The 20,887-nt window shown below is 44.2% G+C and overlaps 1 protein-coding gene across 1 annotated transcript in view; it reads left to right on the forward strand.

Moving 5' to 3' along the window:
* Window positions 1–17,849: 17,849 nt before the first annotated feature.
* TMEM243 (transmembrane protein 243) overlaps window positions 17,850–20,887 on the forward strand; it is a 44,687-nt gene continuing 41,649 nt past the window's right edge. Inside the window, exon 1 of the mRNA XM_088468791.1 lies at window positions 17,850–17,992. The gene's annotated coding sequence lies outside the window, so the exon portion shown is untranslated. The remainder of the gene's footprint in view (window positions 17,993–20,887) is intronic.

Raw genomic sequence — 20,887 nt, forward strand, 5'->3', positions numbered from 1 at the left:
TCCCGGGTTGCGAAGAGGATCTCTCCGCCCCTGTCCAGCTCCTTCTGTCGACTGCCAGGGTTTTGCGCGCCTGTGTGAACCCTACTTCACGCAGACGGACTAGCACTGCCGAGTCAGACTCAGCAGCATTCATTTTCACTGCTATGAAAGTAGCAGTGAAAACATTTGTGGAGACAGCTGATTTTCAGATCAGCTGTCTCCGCGCCAGAGAAATTATTAATTGCTCCGGCGCTCATAGAGAGTATGAATGTAATTTATTGGGGCCGCCCTCAATGAGCCCATTGTTTAAAAGAGGAGACTCCTCTCTTTCAAATAAAGGTGCCCCCACGTGAAAAGTTCATATTTCTGTAGTGCAGAGTGATTTTGTCTGGTGATCATAGGTGATTACAAGAGAATAGCTGCTAATAGTCTGCATCATTTCAAAGATGGGATCCCACTCTTTCAAACAAGGGTGCCATTATGCGTGCTGTGTAATTATAGGGTGGGATAATGCACACCCACCTACCTATGTTTTCCATAGCACAGGTAATATTGTCTATTTATTAGTCATGGACAAGACTGCTGCATTCTGATGAAGTTCAGCAAAATAAATGAAACCTTGCACACAAGCAATATTCCTAACATGATAAAAAGCTGATCTAGTAACAGTGTTTACATGGGCTATAAAACATAGATTATCCATTGACTATTTTTAAAAGTATTCTTTAGCAGTATACAAAATTGTAAAAACAGTCTGCTTTGCTATAGCTAGGTGTCAGCTGCGGTGTTATAGCTGTGAAGTGTTGCACAGTGCCACACATACGAACATTTCAAAAAGCCACAATGTTGCAGTATTCCTCCGCAGAGTGGTCCACTGTCCATGTCTGTCCTGTCGCTTGCTGCAGTGGGAGCCGTTGGAGGGGCTCCCACTTCACATGCATGTTAGACACGGAACAGACAGGGATGGCCAAACAACAGTTCTGTATCGATCTGCCTAATGAACACAGAATGGCCATGTCCATTTAATTCAGAAAATAATATAAATCTTTCACCGAAATTGATATTATTTTTCACATACGCAGTTAGCAAAGTCGGTAAAATTGCGCAAGCGCAATCGAAAAGAATGAAAAGCTGATGAAAACACAGTGGAGCTGGATATGCCAAGACCAGGTATGTACAGTGCATCTGGAAAGTATTCACAGTGCTTCACTTTTTCCACATTTTGTTATGTTACAGCCTTATTCCAAAATGGAATAAATTAATTCTTCTCCAAATTCTACACACAATACCCCATAATGACAACGTGAAAAAAAGTTTTTTTGAGATTACTGCAAATTGAATAAAAATAAAAAATCACATGTACTGTACATAAGTATTCACAGCCTTTGCCATGAAGTTCAAAATTGAGCTCAGGTGCATCCTGTTTCCACTGATCATCCTTGAGATGTTCCTACAGCTTAATTGGAGTCTACCTGTGGTAAATTCAATTGTTTGGACATGATTTTGATAGGCATACACCTGTCTATATAAGGTCCCACACTTGACAGTGAATATCAAAGCACAAACCAAGCATGAGGTCCAAGGAATTGTCTGTAGACCTCCCAGACAGGATTGTCTCGAGGCACAAATCTGGGGAAGGGTACTGAAAAATATCTGCCGTTTTGAAGGTCCCAATGAGCACAGTGGCCCCCATCATCTGTAAATGGAAGAAGTACGGAACCACCAGGACTCTTCCTAGAGTTGATAGAAAAGAGGAAAGAAAACTCTCTTTTTGAGGGCACTCTAATATCAATGTTGGTAACAGAAATAAATAATAAACAACTTTTATTAAATATACATTAAAAATGTGTTAACAAGTACAGACCTGCCAACACCCAAACGGTCTTATTGCCGGAAAGCAGCAGAAATATAAACAGTTTAAAAGAAACAAGAAAACAGACAAGCAAACGGACAACATGAAAACATAAATATAAGACTGGTTGCAATATCACAGGTGAAGTATTACAAAGAATTTCAATGATCAGTGGTGGTATGATTATCACCCATTCTGGTCCAATGAACAAATGATAAAATAGTAGCACAATGACTAGTCACAAATATATACAGCTAGCCAAAGGAAAAGTATAGTGTCAGTGGGACTAATACAGAATGAGCAACACTCTGTTTCCCCAAGGGTATTGCAGGGTCATGTGCTCAGTCTTGTAACATATAGTCACTACATTTGCTTGAGTAAAGAGAGAAAGTCAGAAATACCTGGGTGCTCTCATGTAAGGAGAGCTGGCGTCAGATGAAAAAGGATCTGCCTCATGTAAAGCCTGTGGGTGTGCTGCTGCAATGAATCCCGCCTGTACACAGCGGGACTCGCGGGTCTGAGACATTCGTTTCACTCTGCTTCCTCAGTCAGATGCCGGTGAGTTGGAATACACAGCTGATATTTACTCTGTGTAGCGGGCAATCAGGGGGCAGATGCCCTGTGTAATGAGTGTAATGCATTCACTGATAGGTTCAAGAGAAGTCTCCTTCTATTGGCCGATTGGTTAGAGGAGAACAAATGAGTCATCAGAAAGGGAGGTGTCAAGACCAATAGCGCTAAGCACGATCTGTGTACAGGATTACAGAGGGGAAAAGGACTATATGCTGTTTGTAATATACAGAGCCCAAAAATCGCTGTATATAAAGATACAGTCCACCACACACAATTTAGTGTGGAGATTATGAATAAGTAACCAAACATTATTGCAGTGAAAGGAGGTAAGGTAACTTGTATCATAGGTGAAACATGTGAAATACATGTGTATCATCTTACAGATACTAATGATACATGGGGTGATAATGTTCTGAAATAATGAATAAGTGAATTATATAATAAATAATAATGAGAATTATATAAAAATAAATACAAAATATAAATTAGAAAAATAAAAATGAATAAATAAAAATATATAAATAATAAAATAAAAATAAATGTAAAATAAAAATGATTATTAAAAATTAATAGTGTCACAATAGAATGTGAATCACGTAGTATGAAAAATAGGATAAGTGATGCTAATAATTGACATTATGTGCATGTGATATAAGGTGATAACCAAGAATGAATAATAGATTGTAGTACCATGAGAAAAAAAGGGTAGAAAAATATGTGATGTCCATAAAAAATCAAAGAAATACTACACACAACTATAATAATTGTGTAATGAGTGATAAAAATTATGTGATGAGTGATAAAAATGACAGAAAAAATAAATGAAATAATAAATGTAATAATAAGTGTGAGTAATTGCATTTACCCTCCTGAAGTGAATAGAAGCAAACTAAAATAAAGCCTAATATAATAATATAAATAATCATCCTTAGGCTGGGATATAGAGGGAAATCCTTTCAAAGCAGTGGATTAAATATGATTTTACCAAAAAATTATTTTATCATAAGAATATATTATAATTAATCATTTCATTCAGTCCATTGGGGCTCACAGTATTGAGTCTGAAAGTCCATTTACTTTCCCATTGGAGTAGTACCTTCATCAGAGCGCCACCTCTAACCCCCAATCTGATGTGTTCTAGACCGAAAACTTTTAAGTCTTTTGTTGTTCCATTGTGATGTTTTAAAAAATGTCTGGCAACAGAGGTGAGTTTCTTCATTTTAATGAGATCGTTGCGTGCATTTTTGATGTTCCCTACGTGTTCCAAAATTCTTTGTTTAAAGATACGACTAGTCATGCCTAACATTAAACAAAGAATTTTGGAACACGTAGGGAACAACAAAAGACTTAAAAGCTTTTGGTCTGGAACACATCAGATTGGGGGTTAGAGGTGGTGATCTGATGAAGGTACTACTCCAATGGGAAAGTAAATGGACTTTCAGACTCAATACTGTGAGCCCCAATGGACTGAATGAAATGATGAATTATAATATATTCTTATGATAAAATAATTTTTGGGTAAAATCATATTTAATCCACTGCTTTGAAAGGATTTCCCTCTATATCCCAGCCTAAGGATGATTATTTAATTAGGCTTTATTTTAGTTTGCTTCTATTCACTTCAGGAGAGTAAATGCAATTACTCACATTTATTATTACATTTATCATTTCATTTATTTTTTCTGTCATTTTTATCAGTCATTACATAATTTTTATCACTCATTACACAATTATAATAGTTGTGTGTAGTATTTCTTAGATATTTTATGGTATTTTTCTACCCTTTTTTTCTCATGGTACTACAATCTATTATTCATTCTTGGTTATCACCTTATATCACATACACATTATGTCACATATTAGCATCACTTATCCTATTTTTCATACTATGTGATTCACATTCTATTGACACTATTCATTTTTAATAATCATTTTTATTTTACATTTATTTTTATTTATTTTATTATTTATACATTTTTATTTATCTATTTTTATTTTTCTAATTCATATTTTTTATTTATTTTATATAATTCTCATAATTATTTATTATATAATTATTCACTTATTCATTATTTCAGAACATTATCACCCCATGTATCATTAGTATCTGTAAGATGATACACATGTATTTCACATGTTTCACCTATGATACAAGTTACCTTACCTCCTTTCACTGCAATAATGTTTGGTTACTTATTCATAATCTCCACACTAAATTGTGTGTGGTGGACTGTATCTTTATATACAGCAATTTTTGGGCTCTGTATATTACAAACAGCATATAGTCCTTTTCCCCTCTGTAATCCTGTACACAGATCGTGCTTAGCGCTATTGGTCTTGACACCTCCCCTTCTGATGACTCATTTGTTCTCCTCTAACCAATCGGCCAATAGAAGGAGACTTCTCTTGAACCTATCAGTGAATGCATTACACTCATTACACAGGGCATCTGCCCCCTGATTGCCAGCTACACAGAGTTAATATCAGCTGTGTATTCCAACTCACCGGCATCTGACTGAGGAAGCAGAGTGAAACGAATGTCTCAGACCCGCGAGTCCCGCTGTGTACAGGCGGGATTCATTGCAGCAGCACACCCACAGGCTTTACATGAGGCAGATCCTTTTTCATCTGACGCCAGCTCTCCTTACATGAGAGCACCCAGGTATTTCTGACTTTCTCTCTTTACTCAAGCAAATGTAGTGACTATATGTTACAAGACTGAGCACATGACCCTGCAATACCCTTGGGGCAACACAGTATTGCTCATTCTGTATTAGTCCTACTGACGCTATACTTTTCCTTTTTCTCATCAGTGTATACGTGGTCTATGCTTCTCACCAGTCACCACTGCCTTTGGTATATGACTGGAAGCAGCATAGAATCTGATTCTATGCTCTGACATTTATCCTACTATATTGTCTATTATTCCATGGGCACTCTCATTAGAGTCTGGCCATAAGAGGCTCCTGCACTATATACACACCAGGACCGTCTTTTGAGCCTGGGCTAAAAGCAAACGCTCATTTTACTTATTCTCAACCCGGGGAGTACTACACACGTGTCATTCACTAATACATTATAATGACATACAGCAGCTGCGGACTAGACAACCCACAAAAGGGAGTAGTCTATTTTCATCAATTTCTATACTTGTACTGTCATCCTATACCTGGGGATTTTTCAGTGGCAGCTGATGAAGGATCTACCCCTCAAACACCATAGTTATCTGTGTATATATATGGACACATTCTAAAGCAATACTGATAATTGATACTGGTCGCTGTACACTATTTTCAATAGATACAACCTATGGTTTGTGTAAATGCTTTAATATCTTTCCAATAGTTTTTTTCCCATCCATGATTATTGACTAGCTAGAGCCTGTTGATGGTACTTGTGCTGGCTGTATATATTTGTGACTAGCCATTGTGCTACTATTTTATCATTTGGTCATTGGACCAGAATGGGTGATAATTATACCACCACTGATCATTGAAATTCTTTTTAATATTTCACTTGGCTTCACATTACATGTGATATTGCAACCAGTATTATATTTATATTTTCATGTTGTCCGTTTGCTTGTCTGTTTTCTTGTTTCTTTTAAACTGTTTATATTTCTGCTGCTTTTCAGCAGTAAGACCGTTTGGGTGTTGGCAGGTCTGTACTTGTTAACACATTATTAATGTATATTTAATAAAAGTTATTTATTATTTATTTCTGTTACTAACATTGGTATTAGAGTGCCCTCAAAAAGAGTGTTTTCTTTCCTCTTTTCTATCAACGTATATTTATACTCTCAAGGGGAGCACCTCCACAAGGATACTCTTTGATACCCGCTCAAGGGTTATATTTTTGATATTTGTGGATATACTTACGTCTATAATATTTGTTCACTATTCATTTATAAAATTAGAACCTGTGCTCAAATTATTTCTCCACTTTTCCCTTTCCCTGGTTTCTTCCTACAGTTGGCCGGCCATCTAAACTGAGCGATCAGGGGAGAAGGGCCCTAGTCAGGGAGGTGACCAAGAACCCGATGGTCACTCTGTCAGCTACAGCATTCTTCTGTGGAGAGAGGAGAAACTTCCAGAAGGACAACCATCTCTGCAGCAATCCACCAATCAGGCCTGTATGGTAGAGTGGCAAGACGGAAACCACTCCTTATCTATAAACAAGAAAAAGAGAAATAGTATTTTCATATGGTGCACTCTTAGTTACTCAGATATTCCACAAATTATCAGGATAATTCAATAACTATTAAAATAATAAATCTTTATTAGTATCTTGTTAAAACATTTGTATAAGGGACACCAATACGGCGAAATATAAAAACAATAGAAATATTCCTAAACAGGACTATGGATAGTAATATTGTGAATGATATCAATGAATTAAATTAATTAAGAAATATCCAGTTACTGCTGTTGTAAGTTATCTTTATTATATATTATTGAATTGTTAGATCTCTGTTTTGTATATCTCTATTTATAAAGACCTTACATAGTATAATCAAAACACTTTCTACAGTGTCAATTATTTTCTAAACACCATATTTATAATAACTTATACAGATAAGGTCTATTCTTCCCTACTGATTTTTATCTATAGTATCGTGCTTATAAGTGCTTCCACATAAACTGTATCCACCTGTATCCCAAATTGCAACAGGGGGATAACGACAGATAGATTATGTAATATTATTGCAACACTTGTTGCCTGCATCCAGATACTCCTACTCAAAGGGGATCTGTTAGTACTATCTACCAGTCATTCATATGTTTTGAACAGGGGAGGGGGGGGGGGATTACTACTGGGGGAATTTAAGGGGCATGTGGGGAGGTCTGATGCTGATGCTGTTGGCGGTATCAGATGGGCATTCTAAGGGGATGTGTGGTGGCCAGGGCAGTTTCTAGGGTCTGAGGCTCCAAGTGCGAGCAGTCAAAATGCGCCCTCCCCCCCCTCGAAGCAGTAATATTGTGGAGTGGGCGTGGCATCATCGTGAGGGGGTGTGGTATCACAGTAAGGGAGCGTGATCTAGAAAGACCACAGAATGTCAGCCACCGTGACTACTGAGTACAGGGGTGTCTAACCTGTCAGAGGCAAAGCGCTGAAAAATATATGTAGCTAAACAAAAGACAGACAGCATGCGCGCGCCGGAGGCGCGCAATCAAAAAATGGGGTGTGGCCTGGCTGTCACAAGCCCACGCCGCATTTCTGTGTGCATGCCTGTGGTGTGACATTTGCAGAAGTATGACCTTGCATCACACCCGGTTTTAGTCGCGTTGGGAGCGAGCCCAGCCAGATCCACATAAAATACACTGCAACAAACCACTTCCACATAAAATATATTGCAAAAGCCAGAGGCACATAAAATACGTTTTAAAACCACATCCACCTCAAATACATTATTAAATCCAGAACCACATAAAACACATTGAAAAAACAAGATTCACATAATACACACTTCATTCCAGCCCATTCCCTTGCCATTCCATCCCAACAGGTCTTAGGCTTCCCCCCCACTGGCTCTCAGGCAAAAGTGCCCATTATGCAGTGCCCCCTGTAGTTGTCCCCATATGCAGTGTCCCCTGTATTTATGCCCCTTATGCAGTGCCCACAGTGGTAGTGTAACTTATGCAGAGCCCCCATTAGTAGTGCCCCCTGTAGTCATGTCCCCTGTAGTCATGCCCCCATCAGTAATGCCCCCAATAGTAATGGTCCCTGTTGTAGTGCCCCAGTAGTAGTGTCCCCAGTTGTATTGCCCCCAATAGTAATGCCCCCTGTAGTAGTGTCCCCTTTTTAAATTCCCCAGTATTAATGCCCCTGTATTAGTGCCCCCAATAGTAATGCTCCCTTTGTAGTAGTGCCCCCAGTAGAAGTGCCCCTGGCTCCTGAGTAATGCACCCAGTAGTGGTGCCTCCTAAGCAATAACCCCAGTAGAAGTGGCCCCCGAGTAATGTCCCCAGTAGTAGTGCCCGGGTGCCCCCAGTAGTGGTGTCTCCCCCAGTAGAAGTGCCCCCAGAGTAATGTCCCTAGTAGTTGTGCCCAGGTGCCCCCAGCAGTGGTGGCTCCCCCAGCAGAAGTGCCCCCAGTAGTAGTGCCTCCCCCCAAGTATTGTCCAGGCTGCCTGCACACACACACAAAAAAAAAAAACAGTAACACTTACCTTCAGCCCCGCTCTGGCCCCAGCTCTGGCGTCCGCTCCGCTCGGCTGCTCCTCTCTCTGCACTATGGGAAAGACGTCATGACGTCCTCCCATAGTGCACATTGTGGGAGCCGCAAGCCGGAAGCAGGAGCCTCCGTCTCCGGCTGCTCTGCTCTGCCGGGTGCCCGCTGGTAACTGAATCTCAGCGGGCGCCCAGCAGTTAACATGCTGTTTCTACAGCAGGGGTAGGAGGCAGCGCGCCCCGTGCGATTGCACGGGTCGCCTGCCCCTAGAAACGGCCCTGGTGGTGGCATGTGGGGAGGTTTGAGGGACATATGGGGACCTCTAAAGCATAAATTATGATGGGACCCAGAAATGGTCAGATAGGACCCCATTTTTTTTTTTAAATGGAGGGTCCCTGGGACCTAAATATTTTGTCACTCAGTGCGATCACTGCACATACATATGTAAATGATGAAAAAACTCAGTCTAGCATGTAAACCACTTGCCCCGTCTCTTTTCCTCAAGACACCACGCAGATTTGTTATCTCTGCATAGCCTCAGATACTGAGAGCATTTCAGAAGGTTTCATAGGCCGTTGGCACATGCAGCGGAGGAATGTGTGGGTGCAGTGGTCAAAGGTCGGAGAGGGTCTGTTGGGTGGTGGCGCCCAGAGCTTTTAGTGTACCGGGCCCCAAGATTTCTGTTGCTGGCCCTGCGAGCGAAGTGAGCCACCGTGCCCACAGCGTGGCGAGCGAGGCGAGTTTGCGAGGGTACACTTTGGGTCCCATGTTCTGGACCTTGCTCCTCAACCTGCTGTAGCGTGTCACATGGCAGTGACTTCAGAAGTCCTTCAGCCAACTTCAATTTTGACCTAGCAGTGGTCGCAGCAGACGGAAGCCAGGACAGCAGTGGATGAAGTGCTCGAGTCTGCAAGTCCCTGATGGCAATGCAGCATTGTCTGGGAGGAGGGCACATATATTATATATATATATGTATATATATATTACAAAAAGGCTGCGGCACTCGGAGACTGACAGCAAATTAAATATATTAAATTGTGTCACATGAAACAAACCAACGTTTCGGAGCGTTTGAGCCCCTTTGTCACACCTTGACAAAGGGGCTCAAACGCTCCGAAACGTTGGTTTGTTTCATGTGACACAATTTAATATACTTAATTTGCTGTCAGTCTCCGAGTGCAGCAGCCTTTTTGTATTTTAGAATTTCAGTGTATACTGGGGGGCACCGGAGCCAATTACCATTTTTCAGAAAGAGTGCCGGACCATACCCTCCTTTATATATATATATATATATATATATATATATATATAAATCTTATAACATATACTCTCTCTCTCTATATGTGCACTATATATATATATATATATATATATATTATACATACCATATATATGTTTATATATATATATACACACACTACATATATATTAGGGGTGAGCGGGTTCGGATTTCTGAAATCCGAACCCCCCCCGATCCGAGTCCGATCCGAGTCAGGCTCGACTTTTCCCGCCTGACTCGGATCTGAAATCGAGGCAAAACGTCATCATCCCGCCTTCCGAGTCTCGCGGGTTTTGGATCCTATATAAGGTACCCGCATCGGCGCCATTTTCTCACTCGGCTGTGGACAGTGAAGAGGGAGGGTGGGAGTTAGGGCTGTGTAGTGTAGTGCTGCTGTTGTCCACTACTTCAAAGTCCATAGGGGCTGGCTGTGTTGTGCTGTGCTGCTGTTGTTAATAGGGGCTGTGTCCACTACTTCAAAGTCCATAGGGGCTGGCTGGACTGTGTTGTGCAGTCAGTTCTCCATAGGGGCTGTGTCCACTCCAAAGTCCTGTGCAGTGTCCCAGTCCTAAAGGGGTGCTGTAGTGTTGTCCAGGGGGTGCTCTGTCCATCAGGGGTGCTCCCCCCAAGTGCTAAAAAAATAAAATATTTTCTGTGTTTGTGAATTGTGTGCGCAGTAGCCGCACGTGCATCAACAAAGTAGTGCCAAGCGTGCGCCTGTGTCATAAGTAAAGGGCCGGCTGGCTTGACCGTTAAGGGTGCTGTAACCCCCGAAAGTACACTCCAGTCCAAACCAAAAAAAAAATTATTTTCTGTGTTTGTGAATTGTGTGCGCAGTAGCCGCACGTGCATCAACAAAGTAGTGCCAAGCGTGCGCCTGTGTCATAAGTAAAGGGCCGGCTGGCTTGACCGTTAAAGGGTGCTGTAACCCCCAAAGTACACTCCAGTCCAAACCAAAAAAAAAATTATTTTCTGTGTTTGTGAATTGTGTGCGCAGTAGCCGCACGTGCATCAACAAAGTAGTGCCAAGCGTGCGCCTGTGTCATAAGTAAAGGGCCGGCTGGCTTGACCGTTAAGGGTGCTGTAACCCCCGAAAGTACACTCCAGTCCAAACCAAAAAAAAAATTATTTTCTGTGTTTGTGAATTGTGTGCGCAGTAGCCGCACGTGCATCAACAAAGTAGTGCCAAGCGTGCGCCTGTGTCATAAGTAAAGGGCCGGCTGGCTTGACCGTTAAAGGGTGCTTTAACCCCCAAAGTACACTCCAAACCAAAAAAAATAAAATTTTCTGTGTTTGTGAATTGTGTGCGCAGTAGCCGCACGTGCATCAACAAAGGAGCAGCGCCAAGCGTGCGCCTGTGTCCCATAAGTAAAGAGCCGGCTGGCTCATTTCTTAAAAGCTGGTGTAACCCACAAAGTGCACTACTCTCCAGCAAAAATAAAAAAATATTTTCTGTATTTAGCCGCACGTATATATCAAATCGATATCACATAAATGGAGGACCAAACTTTCTCCGATAAAAATAAAATAGAGAAAGATCAAGAACCACTTCCTCCTAGTGCTGAAGCTGCTGCCACTAGTCATGACATAGACGATAACATGCCATCAACGTCGTCTGCCAAGGCCGATGCCCAATGTCATAGTAGAGGGCACATACAATCCCAAATGACAAAGTTCAGGAAAATGACCTTGAAAAAAACATTTAAATCAGCTGAAGAGAAACGTAAACTTGCCAATATGCCATTTACGACACGGAGTGGCAAGGAACGGCTAAGGTCGATCCCTAGTATGTTCATGACTAGTGGTTCAGCTTCACATGACGATGGAAGCCCTCCTCCCACTAATAAAATCAAAAGAGTTAAGCTGGCAAAAGCACAGCGAAGAACTGTGCTTTCTAAGAAGATATCACAAATCCCCAAGGAGAGTCCAAGTGTGGTGGTGGTTGCGATGCCTGACCTTCCCAGCACTGGACGGGAAGAGGTGGCTCTTTCCACCATTTGCACGCCCCCTGCAAGTGCTGAAAGGAGCACCCACAGTCCACTTGCTGATATGCAAATTGAAGATGTCACTGTTGAAGTACAACAGGATGAGGATACTGGTGTAGCTGGCGCTGAGAAGGAAGTTGGCGAGGAGGATTCTGATGGTGATGTGGTTTGTTTAAATCAGGCTCCGGGGGAGACAGTTGTTGTCCGTGGGATGAAAAAGCCCATCACGGTCATGCCTGGGCAGAAGACCAAACATTCCACCTCTTTGGTCTGGCAATATTTCTATCCAAATCCGGACAACAACTGTCTTGCCATATGTAAAGGTGAAATAAGTAGGGGTAGGGACGTCAACCACCTAGGAACATCCTCCCTTATACGGCACCTGCAGCGCGTTCATAAAAAGTTACTGTCAAGTTCAGAAACTTTGGCTAAGACCGTAAGCAGTCCAGGGACACCTAAATCCCGTTGTCCTGTTGTATCCAAGCGCCTGCAAACCACACCGTCAACTCCCTCCTCGTCAATTTCCTCCTTAGTCAGGATCGGAAGTAGTCCTGCAGGCCATGTCACTGGCATGACTGACTCTCCTATCCGGGATTCCTCCGGAGGATCCTGCATTGCTACGCCTACTGCTGCCGCTGCTGCTGTTGCTACTGCTGGGAGTCGTTCATCATCCCAGAGAGGAAGTAGGAACACCACTACTTTTACTAAACAATTGACCCTCCAACAGTCCTTAGCGAGGAGGATGAAGTACGACAGCATCCTGAAGCAAAACGTATAACTGAGGCCTTGACTGCTATGTTGGTGTTAGACGTGCGTCCGGTATCCGCCATTAATGCAGTGGGATTTAGACAATTGATGGAGGTAGTGTGTCCCCGGTTCCAAATCCCGTCTAGATTCCACTTCACTAGGCAGGCGATACCGAGACTGTACAGAAACGTCAGAAAAAGTGTCCTCAGTGTCCTGAAAAATGCCGTTGTACACAATGTCCACTTAACCACGGACATGTGGACAAGTGGAACAGGGCAGACTAAGGACTATATGAATGTGACAGCCCACTGGGTAGATGTATCACCTTACGCAGCAACAGCAGCAGCGTCACCAGTAGCAGCATCTCAGAAACGCCAGCTCGTTACAAGGCAGGCTACGTTGTGTATCACCGGTTTCAGTAAGAGGCACACCGCCGACAACCTCTTAGAGAAACTGAGGGAAATCATCGCCCAGTGGCTTACCCCACTTAGACTCTCCTGGGGATTTGTGATATTTGACAATGCCACCAATATTGTGCGGGCATTACATCTGGGCAAATTCCAGCACGTCCCATGTTTTGCTCACACAATAAACTTGGTGGTGCAGAATTTTCTGAAAAGCGACAGGGGCGTGCAGGAGACGCTTTGGGTGGCCCGAAAAATTTCTGCCCACTTTCGCCATTCAGCGACTGCGTGCCGAAGACTGGAGCGCCAGCAAACACTCTTGAACCTGCCCCGCCATCACCTGAAGCAAGAGGTTGTGACGCGGTGGAACTCAACCCTCTATATGCTTCAGAGGATGGAGGAGCAGCAAAAGGCCATACAAGCCTATACATCCACCTATGACATAGGCAAAGGAGGGGGTATGCACCTGACTCAAGCGCAGTGGAGAATGATTTCCGTGTTGTGCAAGGTTCTCCAGCCCTTCGAACTTGCCACACGTGAAGTCAGTTCAGACACTGCCAGCTTGAGTCAGGTCATTCCCCTCATCAGGCTTTTGCAGAAGCAGCTGGAGAAAGTGAAGGAGGAGCTAAGACGGAGCGATTCCGCTCAGCATGTGGGACTTGTGGATGAAGCCCTTCATTCGCTTTGCCAGGATTCCAGGGTGGTCAATCTGTTGAAATCAGACCACTACATTTTGGCCACCGTGCTCGATCCTAGGTTTAAAGCCTATGTGGTGTCTCTCTTTCCGGCCGACACAAGCCTGCAGAGGTGCAAAGACCTGCTGGTGAACACACTGTCAGCTGAAGCGGAACGTGACACGTCAACGGCTCCTTCTTCATTTTCTCCTGCAACTGGGGCTGCCAGGAAAAAACTTAGGTATCCTAAGCAACCCGCTGGCGGTGATGCAGGGCAGGCAGGACCAAGTTTGGACATCTGGTCCGGACTGAAGGACCTGGCAACAATTTCTGACATGTCTACTGTCACTGCATATGATACTGTCACCATTGACAGAATAGTGGAGGATTACATCGGTGACAGCATCCAAGTAGGCATGTCAGACAGTCCATACCTGTACTGGCAGGAAAAAGAGGCAATTTGGAGGCCCCTGTACAAACTGGCTCTATTTTACCTGAGTTGCCCCCCCTCCAGTGTGTACTCCGAAAGAGTGTTTAGTGCAGCCGGGAACCTTGTCAGCGAAAGGCGTAGGAGGTTGCTTCCACAGAATGTGGAGAAGATGATGTTCATCAAAATGAATTATCAGCTCTTCCAGGGAGACCAGCCTCCAGAAGGTACAGAGGGACCTGTGGTGGTGGATTCAAGTGGGGACGAGTTAATACTTTGTGAGGATGAGGATGTACACACTGAAGAGGGTGAGGAATCGGTGGATGAGGATGACATCTTGCCTCCGTAGAGCCAGTTTGTGCAGGGACACATTAATTGCCAGCTTGTTTTGTGGGGGCCCAAACGAACCAATCATTTCAGCCACAGTTGTGTGGCAGACCCTGGCGCTGAAATGATTGGTTTGTTAAAGTGTGCATGTCCTGTTTATACAACATAAGGGTGGGTGGGAGGGCCCAAGGACAATTCCATCTTGCACCTCTTTTTTTTCTTTGCATTATGTACAGTTTGGGGCCTAGTTTTTCAAACTGCCATCCTGTCTGCCACTGCAGTTTCACGCCTAGATTATTATTATTATTATTATTATCCTTTATTTATATGGCGCCACAAGTGTTCCGCAGCGCCTTACATAGTACATAGAACTAATAAGTGAACAAGAAACAAGTAACTTACAGTACATTACAGTGCAGGACAGGGACACAACTTATATACATTGCTGAAATAGTGATTAAAGCACTCACAATAAGCTGCCGGGAGTTGGCGGTCCCGTGTTAGGTGCCCTAATGGGGAGTAGAGAGTAGAAGAAAATGTAAAGAGAAGCACATGAGGGAAGAGGTCCCTGCTCATGAGAGCTTACATTCTAAGGGGAGGGGCAGACAGACAGGCGTGACACAGAAGGGGAAGATAGGAAGGAAAGAGCATGAGGTGGGTTAGGAGGAGTGCTGGAAGGCCTTGATGAAGTAGTGGGTCTTGAGAGCCCGTTTGAAGATTTGTAGAGAGGTGGAGAGTCTGATAGGGAGAGGGAGAGCATTCCAAAGGTAGGGAGCAACACGGGCAAAATCTCGGATGCGGGAGTGGGAGGAAGTAATCAGTTGGCAAGAGAGGCGGCATGCATTAGTTGAGCGAAGTGGGCGGGTGGGAGTGTGAAGGGAGAGAAGGTCAGAAATGTATGCGGGAGAGGATTTGGTGAGGGCTTTGTAGGTGAATGTAAGAACCTTGAATTGGCATCTGAAGGGGAAGGGGAGCCAGTGTAGGGCTTGAAGGAGAGGGGAAGCAGATATAGAACGTCTGGAGAGGAAGATGAGCCGAGCAGCAGCATTGAGAACAGATTGTAGTGGAGAGAGGTGAGAGACTGGGAGGCCAGCTAGGAGAAGGTTACAGTAGTCCAATCTGGATATGACCAGTGAGTGGATGAGGGTTTTAGTGGCATCCTGGGTGAGGAAGGGTCTAATCCTGGAGATATTTTTTAGGTGAAAACGGCAGGACTGCGAGATGTGCTGAATGTGCGGTTTAAAGGAGAGGGAGGAGTCTAGGATAACTCCAAGACAGCGCACTTTGGGGCTAGAGGAGATAGTTGTGCCATCAATAGATAACGAAATTGTGGAAAGTGATGTAGTGGAAGAGGGTGGGAAGATGATCAGCTCAGTCTTAGACATGTTAAGTTTAAGAAAGCGCTGGGACATCCACGAAGAGACAGCAGAGAGACAGTTGGAGATACGGGTAAGGAGCTCAAGGGTGAGCTCAGGGGTGGAAAGGTAAATTTGAGTATCATCTGCATAGAGATGATATTGGAGGTCAAAGGAGTTAATGAGTTCACCTAAAGAGGATGTATATAGGGAGAAAAGGAGAGGTCCAAGAACAGAACCTTGGGGAACTCCTACCTTTAGTGGAAGTGGAGGGGAAGAGGAGTCATGAGAGGACACAGCGAAGGAACGATCAGAGAGGTAGGAGGAAAGCCAGGAGAGGGCAGTTTCACGTAAACCGAGAGAGTAAAGGATTTGCAGGAGGAGAGGGTGGTCTACAGTGTCAAATGCAGCAGAGAGGTCAAGGAGAATGAGCAGAGAGTAGTGACCCTTGGATTTGGCAGCAAGGAGGTCGTTGCTGACTTTCGTGAGGGCAGTTTCCGTGGAGTGGAGAGATCGGAAGCCAGATTGAAATGAGTCAAGGAGGGAGTGGGAGGAAAGAAAGGTGGTAAGGCGGTTGTAGACAATACGCTCAAGGAGTTTGGAAGCAAAAGGGAGAAGAGAGATGGGTCGATAGTTTGAAAGTATGTTAGGATCAAGGGTAGGTTTTTTAAGAATGGGGGAGACAAGAGCATGTTTGAATGCAGAAGGGACAGTGCCAGATGATAGGGAAAGATTAAGGAGGTGAGCCAGATGGGAACAGGCAGAAGGAGACAAGTGGGAGAGGAGACGGGAAGGGATAGGGTCAAGAGGGGAGGTGGAAGGAGGGGAGGACCGGATGAGGGCCAAGACTTCCTCTCCAGAAGCAGGGGAGAAGGATGTCAGAGTTGGTGAGACAGAAGGGGAGGGGTGGTAAGGGCAAGGAGGGAGAGGAGTGCTAAGGGTCTGATGGGATATGATGTCCTCACGTATGGAGTCAATTTTAGATGTAAAGTAGGTGGCAAAGTCGAGGGCAGAGAGCGAGGAGGGAAGGCGAGGAGGGGAAGGGCAGAGTAGGGAGTTGAAAGTGGCAAAGAGACGCCGGGGGTTTGAGGACTGGGAGGAGATGAGGTTCTTGAAATATGTTTGTTTGGAGAGAGACAGGGAAGCACTGTAGGAGGAGAGAATAAATTTGAAATGGAGGAAGTCAGCCTTAGAGCGTGACTTTCTCCACTGACGCTCCGCAATTCTTGATGGGTCACGTGTTTGTGCCGCCCACTCGTGTCGCTTAGCATAGTCATCCAGCTACCTCGGTGCAACCTTTTGGACATAAAAACACTATTGTGAGGTGTGAGGTGTTCAGAATAGACTGGAAATGAGTGGAAATTAAGGTTATTGAGGTTAATAATAGCATAGGAGCAGAAAAACCTACAAATTCTGTGATTTTAGCTGTTTTTATGCTTTTTTTAAAAAAAATACAGATCCAAAACACAAAACCCAGAACCCAAAACACGGAAGGGTGGTTTTGGCAAAACCAATCCAGATCCAAAACACGAAGAAAGATCCAGATCCAAAACCAAAACACAAAACGTGGCCGATGCACACCCCTAATATATATATATATATCTATATATAGATATATAAAAATACCAACACATGTATATAAATCATACACACAGTAGACTCACATTCTTGATGCAGCAGGTTACCGATGGGGGCGGGCACTTCACACCATTAGGCCCCGCCCCTTACGGCATATTGCCGCGATTCGCGGGGATCTGAGAAGAGGAGGGACTAGTCTGAATCGTGTAGCCAAGGGAGTATATCAGATGCAGGGGGTTGTATTGTCACAGTTGTCTCGTATCAGGGAGCTCCTGCTTAAAGGCAGCACAGGAGTTGGATGATGACTGTCTCTGACTTTGACCTGCGTGTCCTCCACTTGCCGTCCCGAAGTGCTCTATGACTCCGCCCACGATGGGCGGTTCTAAAAAGAAAACCTGACCGGCTTTAGCGCTTCCTCAGACAGACTTCAGGCGTCCGCTGACGTCTGGGTGGGCGTGTCACTACACGGAGGTCTCACCAATAGGAGAAGAGGCGCGCCTGGTGCTCATGCGCAGTTATATTCCCGTCACTGCTGCTGCTGCCCCTCAGCATTGTGCTGGTCACGGTTGTCCGGGTAACTATGTTCCGCAGCCGGGGCTGACTTACGTCGCTGCATGCTGTGTGCTGGCGGGATGTTACAGGTAAGACAGCAGGAGAGAGGGGGGAGGTAGCAGCAGTGGTACCCGCAGTACGGTGGGTGCACAGGGGAAAGCTGTATGTACTGCTCTCGGTGCATAGAGACCGTCTCATACACATGGAGGTGCGGAGCGTTGTTATCCCCCAGCTGTAGCTGGAATCGTGTATAGGCCGGCCAGGCAGGGGGAGGGTTACACCTGCTGTTAGTAATTTGGCTGCAGCCAGTGACTGCTATACAATAGTTCTGTCTATTCTTGCCAGACCCCTTTTCCTGTGCACTACAGTCTGGCCAGCCACTCATTGCTATGGTTGACTGGGTGAGAAAAGGGAGCACCTTTGGCTTACATAGGGGCGAGTACAGAGTTGGAAATGAGAAGGTTTACTACACATCATCATGATCAGCTTGTACATTGCCTATAGTAGGTACAACATATACCCCTCATAACAGGTCTGTATGGGCCACATTTGCACAAACCTTTCCTTACTAAACTTGCCTATGTGAGAACAACATTACACCTCTTGTGATAAATGTGGATGTGTATGTAGAGAGTATCTTGTATAAATTAAATTCACACTGTGGATTCAACTCTGCCCAGCTTTATAGTCCTCTGTACATCAGAGTACATGTGCAACATTGAAACTTTTAAGTTGTATTATGATTGTTTAGGAAATCATCATGCAATGTGAGTAGGGCTAACTTCTCTCATCTGACTTGTCTAATTGTTTTGAGATACAAAGTAAAACGGCATTAGTAAATATAGCAATGTTACCGATCTATGCATACACACAATAACTTTAAGCAATTTGTATAGTGTTTGTACTAGGGATGTGCAGGCTCGGATAGGTTCGAGTTTGCACGTGGAGTTCGGATTTTTCCCTCCAAAAAAACGGAACTCAGAACGAGGCAAAACGTCATCTTACATGGACGAACATCATCATTCCTGGACAAAAGACCAGGAATGATGATGTTCGTCCATGTAAGATGACGTTTTGCCTCGTTCTGAGTTCCGTTTTTTTGGAGGGAAAAATCCGAACTCCACGTGCAAACTCGAACCTATCCGAGCCTGCACATCCCTAGTTTGTACACATAAGAAGCCTGAGTGAGACATTCTGTAGTATGAGAAGCTTGTGAACCTTGAAAAAAAAAAAAAAAATCTGACCAGGACTGCCCTATTTGTATAAGTATGCCTGTTTTTGTTTTGAAGGTCCAAACATACTTCATGAGCCTTGGAACTTCCTTCAAAATATGCCTACTTTTTTGGGACCACCTGAAAATATACTTTGTGGAATTAATGGAAACCTTCCTAGTAGCACTTTAGGAGTACCTCAGAGTGATTCTGATCAATTAGGTGCCCTAGACAAGAGTTTATCTGGTGCTTGTTAAATTGCAGCCAATCCACTGTAGTGCCTGCTGGGCACTACCCCCACCCCCTTCCCCCTTGGAGCAATGTTGCCCTAGGCATTTGCCTTGATGGCCAATGCCAGTGTTCTCCCCAGGACATTTTAATTGGGAGCTCCGCCCGGCATTTTTTAATACAGCCTGGGGCTGGCCTGGCTTGCAAAGTGCCCTGGCCAGTGGGGGTCCTTCCTCTGCCCCTGCCAAAGGAAGGATCCTGGTCACCCCCTTCACCTAGCCTCTTAGCCACACTTCACTGGAGGCAGGCATTTCAGACTCACTCCTCTCCTGCCCGGAACCTGCTGGGCAGTGGGTCAGATGCTGGAGAGAGGGTGAGCAGTGGACTGCTGCTTGCCTCACGTGATGGGGTTTGGTCCACACCCATGTCCGCTCTCTCCTCTTACATGCCTCCACCTTCCAACAATGGCTGCCTCATGGTGACATCCGGCTTTGGGAAATTTCTGATCAAACATTGTGTGCTTAGGGCCAGCTCTGGATTATGTCCTTCATTACGTTCACCTTTTTGAAGTTTACTCTTAAATGACTACTTCATTTATCTTAATTTTTTTAATTATGATAGCTAACATTGAGACTTATTTTAGATGTCACTTTTGTCTTTTATGACCGTGTGCTAAATGCACAAAGAAGTTCTGTATCCTATAAAAAAGTAAATTACATCCCATTTAAAGTTTAGGATGAAACCATGATCTTTCAATACATGTGTGGTCGTGGAAAAGGCTAGACACCCTCCTGCAAAATAATAATTAAAATCAACCATTAGACTGAGTTGTTTGACTTAAGGCCCCCATAAACGGTGCAATGTGCACCTTGCTATCCGATGGACGACAAATCGGGTGGTCCCCACACACTGAGCAATCGGATGGTCGACCGCCCGATATGCTGACACCCCCTCCCGCAAAGCGCTGCATGGGATCATACATCGCATCACCAGATCAAGTGAACGTGCCTTAAGATCTGAAGGTGCGATATACGATCCCATGGGAGCGCACACTGGCCGATATCATGCCCACACACGATACGATATAGCGGCGATATCGTAACAATCCGTCGGATCGGCTGCTATATCGCACTGTGTATGGGGCCTTGAATGTTCTTATTAGAATAAGCACAATACACAGATACTTGATTAAGCAGATATATCAAAATGACATAAAATATATTTTTCAAATATAAATAATTTGCACATGTCTAGGCAGCAAAAAATAAGCTAATTAATAAATACACTTATGCCAAAATATCACAGTATGAAACAGTCACTGGCGATCATACGTTTTCAAATCAAAACTCTCGTAAACTGTTTCGTTAGGAATTTTAATTCTCCATAATAACACTGTACACTTTGAGTCCCATTAAAATATTCATGACGGGCGGCATGGCCACGGTGGTGAGGAAGTAAGTCGCTGGACCGGAGAACTCCCCAGCTAAGAATCCTGTCTAACTATCCTGCCCTACACAGTCCGGTGTCTGGTGGTCCCCCCAGCTT

This window comes from Taudactylus pleione, unplaced genomic scaffold (genome assembly GCF_031769625.1).
Source record: "Taudactylus pleione unplaced genomic scaffold, aTauple2 ptg000086l, whole genome shotgun sequence".
NCBI classification, from domain to species: domain Eukaryota; kingdom Metazoa; phylum Chordata; class Amphibia; order Anura; family Myobatrachidae; genus Taudactylus; species Taudactylus pleione.